The 6,294-nt window shown below is 46.3% G+C and overlaps 1 protein-coding gene across 1 annotated transcript in view; it reads right to left on the bottom strand.

Annotated features, from left to right (window-relative positions):
• Nucleotides 1-5,013: 5,013 nt before the first annotated feature.
• TNPO3 (transportin 3) overlaps nucleotides 5,014-6,294 on the bottom strand; it is a 62,900-nt gene continuing 61,619 nt past the window's right edge. Inside the window, exon 22 of the mRNA XM_075063484.1 lies at nucleotides 5,014-5,316. The gene's annotated coding sequence lies outside the window, so the exon portion shown is untranslated. The remainder of the gene's footprint in view (nucleotides 5,317-6,294) is intronic.

Below are 6,294 nucleotides of genomic sequence, written 5' to 3'. Positions count from 1 at the left end.
ATTTTGTTGCCCAATCACTTAGTTTTGTGAGATCTTTTTGAAGTTCTTCACAGTCTGCTTTGGTCTTAACTATCTTGAGCTGTTTAGTATCATCGGCAAACTTTGCCACCTCACTGTTTACCCGTCTCCAGATCATTTATGAATAAGTTGAATAGGATTGGTCCTAGGACTGACCCTTGGGGAACACCACTAGTTACCCCTCTCCAGTCTGAGAATTTACCATTAATTCCCATCCTTTGTTCCCTGTCTTTTAACCAGTTCTCAATCCATGAAAGGACCTTCCCTTTTATCCCATGACAACTTAATTTACGTACGAGGCTTTGGTGAGGGACCTTGTCAAAGGCTTTCTGGAAATCTAAGTACATACGTCCACTGGATCCCCCTTGTCCACGTTTGTTGACCCCTTCAAAGAACTCTAATAGATTAGCAAGACACGATTTCCCTTCACAGTAACCATGTTGACTTTTGCCCAACAATTTGTTCTTTTATGTGTCTGACAATTTTATTCTTTCTGATTGTTTCAACTAATTTCCCGGTACAAATGTTAGACTTACCAGTCTGTAATTGCCAGAATCACCTCTAGAGCCCTTTTTAAATATTGGCGTTACATTAGCTAACTTCCAGTCGTTAGGTACAGAGGCCGATTTAAAGGACAGGTTACAAACCATAGTTCATAGTTCTGCCACATCGCATCTGAGTTCTTTCAGAACTCTTGGGTGAATGCCATCTGGTCCCAGTGACTTGTTAATGTTAAGTTTATTAATTCCAAAACCACCTCTAGTGACACTTCAATCTGTGACAGTTCCTCAGATTTGTCACCTACAAAAGCCAGCTCAGGTTTGGGAATCTCCCTAACATCCTCAGCCATGAAGACTGAAGCAAAGAATCCATTTAGTTTCTCTGCAATGACTTTATTGTCTTTAAGCGCTCCTTTTGTATCTCGATCATCCAGGGGTCCCACTGGTTGTTTAGCAGGCTTGCTTCTGATGTACTTAAAAAACATTTTATTACCTTTTGAGTTTTTGGCTAACTGTTCTTCAAACTCCTCTTTGGCAAACATAAGAATAGCCAGACTGGGTCAGACCAAGGGTCCATCTAGCCCTGTATCCTGTCTTCCAACAATGGCCAATGCCAGGTGCCCCAGAGGAAATGAACAGAACAGAATCATCAAGTGATCCATACTGTTGCTCATTCCCAGCTTCTGGCAACCAGAGGCATCCCTGCCCATCGTGGCTAATACCCATTGATGGACCTGTTCTCCATGAATTTATCTAATTCTTTTTTGAACCCTGTTATACTCTTGGCCTTCACACCATCCTCTGGCAAAGAGTTCCACAGGCTGTGCATTGTGTGAAGAAATACTTCCTGCTGCCTATTAATTTAATTTGGTGACCCCCTACTTCTTGTGTTGAGTAAATAAAACTTTATTTACTTTCTCCACACCAGTCATGATTTTATAGAGCTCAATCATATCTACTCTGTGGTCCCTGTTCCAAGCTGAAAAGTCCCAGTCTTATTAATCCCTCCCCATACGGAAGCCATTCCAGACCCCTAATCATTTTTGTTGCCCTTTTCTGAATTCCAATATATATTTTTTGAGATCGGGCCACCACATCTGCACACAGTATTCAAGATGCGGGCGTATCATAGATTTATATAAAGACAATATGTTATTTTCTGTCTTCTTATCTATCCCTTTCTTAATGATTCCCAACATTCTGTTCGCTGTTCTGGCTGCCGCTGCACATTGAATGGATGTTTTCAGAGAACTCTCCACCATAATGCCAAGATCTCTTTCTTGAGTGGCAACAGCTAATTTAGACCTCATCATTTTACATGTACAGTGGGGATCATGTTTTCCAATGTGAAATAGTTTGCTTTTAGCAACATTGAATTTCATCTGCCATTTTGTTGCCCATTCACCCAGTTTTGAGATCCTTCTGTAGCTCTTCACAGTCTGCTCTGGACTTTAGTATCTTGAGTAGTTTATCATCTGCAAATTTTGCCACCTCACCGTTAACCATAAATGATCTGGAAAAAGGGGTAAAATAGGACTGGGCCCAATAAAGACCCCCAAGGGGCACCACTATTTACCTCTCTCCATTCTGAAAACTGACCATTTATTTCTGCCCTGTGTTTCCTGTCTTTTAACCAGTTACTGATCCATGAGAGAACCTCCCCTCTTATCCCGTGACAGCCGACTTTGCTTAAGAGCCTTTGGTGCAGCAACTTCTCAAAGGCTTTCTGAAAATCTAAGTACACTATATCCACTTGTTCTGCCTTGTCCACATGCTTGACAACACCCTCCAAGAATTATAGTAAATCAGTGAGGCATGATTTCCCTTTACAAAAAACATGTTGACTCTTCCCCAACACATTATGTTAATCTACATGTCTGACAATTTTGTTCTTATAGTTTCAACCAGTTTGCCCGGTACCGAAGTCAGGTTTACTGGCCTGTAATTGCCAGGGTCACCTCTGGAGCCCTTTTTAAAAATTAGCATCACATTAGCTGTTCTCCAGTCATTGGGTAGGTTAGTTAGTAGTTCTGCAATTTCACATTTGGGTTCCTTCAGAACTCTTGGGTGATACTATCTAGTCCTGGTGACTTATTACTGTTTAATTTATGTTTGTTCCAAAACATCCTCTAACACCACCTCTATCTGAGATGGTTCCTCAGGATTTGACAACTAGAAAGAATGGCTCAGGTTTGGGAATCTCCCTCACATCCTCAGCCATGAAGACAGATGCAAAGAATTCATTTAGTTTCTCTACAGTGGCCTTATTGTCCTTGAGTGCTCCTTTAGCACCTCGATCATCCAGGGGCCCCACTGGTTGTTTAGCAGGCTTCCTGCTTCTGATGTACTTAAAAAAAATTGCTATTACTTTTTGAGGCTTTGGCGAGCTGTTCCTCAAATTCTTTTTTAGCCTTCCTAATTGTATTTCTTCACTTCACTTGCCAGAGTTTATGCTCCTTTCTATTTTCCTCAGTAGGATTTAACTTCCACATTTTCAAGGATGCCTTTTTGCCTCTCACTGCTTCTTTTACTTTCTTGTTTAGTCACAGGGGCTCTTTTTTGGTTTTCATTTTTTAATTTGGGGTATATGTTTAAATTGAGCCTCTATTATGGTGTCTTTAAAGTTTCCATGCAGCTTGCAGGAATTTCACTTCTGGTGCTGAACCCTGTTTCACTAACTTCCTCCTTTTTGTGTAGTTCCCCTTTCTGAAATTAAATGCTACAAAGCCTGATCCTAGCAGTCAGTGGCAAATGAGCACCAGCTGGTGCGGCCAAACAGCCTGGGTGGATGATACCCGATTCTCAATGCATGTGGGCCCTGTGCTGGCCACCTGAGGGAACTGCTCACCAGCACCTTTGAGCACAGACTGTAAGATTCCTAAAGATAAAAGCCCTTAGCCAGGCAATTTTGCTGCCTTTTAACCCTGGGGCAGGGTAGAGCAGTTCCAGCCATATGGCCCTGCAGGCAAGTGTCAGAGAGACAAGCCATAGATGTGTTGTTTAGATATTATTTAATTGTGGCTCATTCCACCAGGATGGCCTAGCATATAAACCTTTATCAGGATCCTTTGAGCAATTACAGGCTGCGGTATCTGTTAACTAGATCTTCGTCTGCATCAGAGAACCCTGCTCACCAATACACAGCACGGTAAGCTCACATGGTGATTGCGAGCCTCACAGCACAGCTCGCTTTGATTAGCTGAATGTTACAGCGAGGGAGCTTTGAAGGCACGCTGCTTTTACACAATAGATGGCAATGAAATATAGGTCACGCTCCATCGCCTTGCTCAGAAGCTCACTGCTGGGCAATAAAAAAAAAAAAAAAAGCACCTTGACTCTGATCGTCTTTGATCGTTTACTTATTAAGTCATAAAAGCCAGCAATTCCCACCAGGGGCGTGGCCTGCGTTAGTGTGAAGTAGGGATGCTCTGGTGTAATTTCAAAGGTACTACCTAGGATTATAAAGAGATCACAGCAATACAGGCAGGTTAGTGAATGCTGCTGTGCCAATCATTGCGCAAGGGAGAAGCTAATTCTCTTCCTAAAGTAGGAGAAGCCAACGTGGTCAGAGAAGAGGGTTAAGCTGGGACTGAATCTTGTGACTAAAGCACAGAAAATTAATATCCCGTCACTTCGCACAGTCCCTTCCAACAGCCTTCGCTGGTACTACCCTTAAGGGTAACCATGTCTTGCTGTCAATCGAAGAACTCCGACAGATCCTACCATTGCCGGGATTTCTGAGCCAGAGCAGCAGCCGGGGTCAGCCCGGCCTTGAAGGAGGCCTGCAGACAGGTTCAACAGCCAGAGACAAAACTGACATTTGAATTTTTTAATTTATTTTTTTGTTTTTTTTGTTTGTATTGTTCTCGAGATGGCTACAACACCAGACGGAACAGCATGCGCTCGATGCTAATGCCTGCGCAGGGTCTCAGGTCTTGTCAATGTAAGATTCCCCAGGGAGCAGTTTCCAAATCTGTTGAATAAAACAGTCAGCCCCATCATTGCGACCTCTAGAGCCCTCTCCTCTCCACCCCCCCCATGGTAAAAAACCCAATAAAACCAAATTAAAAAAAAAAAAAAAAAAACTAAAAAAAGAAAAAATATATATAATATATAACAGTCTATCCCAGGCTGACTCTCCTCCAGGAGGCTGACAGATTGATGGCATCAGATTTAGCTAGGGGGAGTTGCTTAAGGAGGGCAGGGTGGGGTGGCTTAAGTTTAAACTCCCAGAGGTCTGGAAGTGCGCTCCACAGGGGCGAACAGCAGGATCCGCACGGTGCCGCACAGGGGAACCCAACTCCTCCTGATTGTTCTTTTGGGGGGAAAGGGGGGAGTGGAGGAAGCTCAGGGAGTTCTGGAAATGGGCTAAAAACCTTGCTGCCCTCCCCCCTCCCAGTGCAGACAACTGGTTTTGCAGGTATCGTGTTTTTAATCCCCACGTTTTCCTTAAGTAAATTTTATTTTATTTTTCATTTCACAGAAAGTTTTCTACTTTGTTTTGTAGTTTTTTTTTTTTTTTTTTTTTTTTTGTTTTTTTTTTGTTTTTAAAGCGAGTCCACTGGGAAAGCAGCGTTCCCCCTACAATGCCGTAGGTCCGGCTGCAGCCATCTTTAGTCGGGTTGAGGTGCCCTCTCTCACAAACAGTAACTTCACTGGCGTGTTCCGGCGGGAAGCGTCTCTTCGGGTTTGACGGCGCACACGAGAGTGAGTGAAAGCCTTCGGCCACAATGAAGTTTGCTGATTGTGGGACATTCTTGGTTTGCTTATTTCCTGTCTTCTAAATAAAAAGACATTCCTGGCAGGGACAGAAAGCAGAGTCAATGTTCCCAGAGCAGGCGATTAATGGCTACGCAGAGCCTCCCACCTGCCTTAAGGAGCTCACCACGTAAAGCTGGGGTGGGCAAACTTTTTGGGCCGAGGCCCACGTCTGGGTAGGGAGATTGTATGCGGGGCAGTGGGCTGGGGTGCTGGGTGCAGGAAGGGGCTCAGGGCAGGGGATTGGGGCAGAAAAGGGGGGTGGGGTGCAGGAGGGGGCTCAGGGCAGGGGTGCAGACTGCAGGAAGGGGCTCAGGGTTGGGGTGCAGCAGGAAGCTCAGGGTAGGGGGTTGGGGTGCAGGAGGGGTGCACAGCGCAGGCAGGGGGCTTAGAGCAGGGAGTTGTGGGGCAGGGTGCAGGAAGGGTTCGGGCTCCAGGGTGGCAGCGGGGCCAGGGCAAATATGCAGGGAGCCTGCCCTGGCGCCGGCTCCGTGCCACCCCAGGAAGTGCTGTGGCCCCTGGAGGAGTGGGGGGAGGACTCCACATGTGCTGCCCTTGCCGCGCTTCCAGGTACCAGCCCCGAAGCTCCCACTGGCCATGGCTCCCCGTTCCTGGCCAACTGGAGCGGTGGGGGGCGGTGCCTGGAGGCAAAGGCCCAGAGGCCGCAGGGACATTGGGCCAGCCGCTGTTGAGAGCAGCGCAAGGCCCAGGGCGCCCTGGAGGCTGGATCCAAAGCCCTGAGGGGAGGAATCTGGCCTGCGGGCTGTAGTTTGCCCACCCCTGACCTAGAGAGAACCTACGGCCTGCTGTAAACACAGAGTAACTCCACAGAAGTCGGTGGAATTACATGGCTGTGACCGAGCCCAGAGGCTGAAAGTTGCACCGAAGGCACTAAGCAAAGCTTGTATTGTCTTTCGAATGCTAATTGAGTGGTGGTGAACAATAGTCCTGGGATGAGCTTCTCTAGCCACGTGGGCAGCAGCAGTGCCCGAGCCTGCCCCCTAGCCTGCCCCCTAGC

The sequence above is a fragment of the Chelonoidis abingdonii genome, chromosome 1 (genome assembly GCF_003597395.2).
Source record: "Chelonoidis abingdonii isolate Lonesome George chromosome 1, CheloAbing_2.0, whole genome shotgun sequence".
In the NCBI taxonomy this organism is placed as follows: Eukaryota; Metazoa; Chordata; order Testudines; family Testudinidae; genus Chelonoidis; species Chelonoidis abingdonii.
The sequence above is the reverse complement of the archived record's forward strand: the minus strand, read 5'-3'. Positions and strand labels throughout refer to the sequence as shown.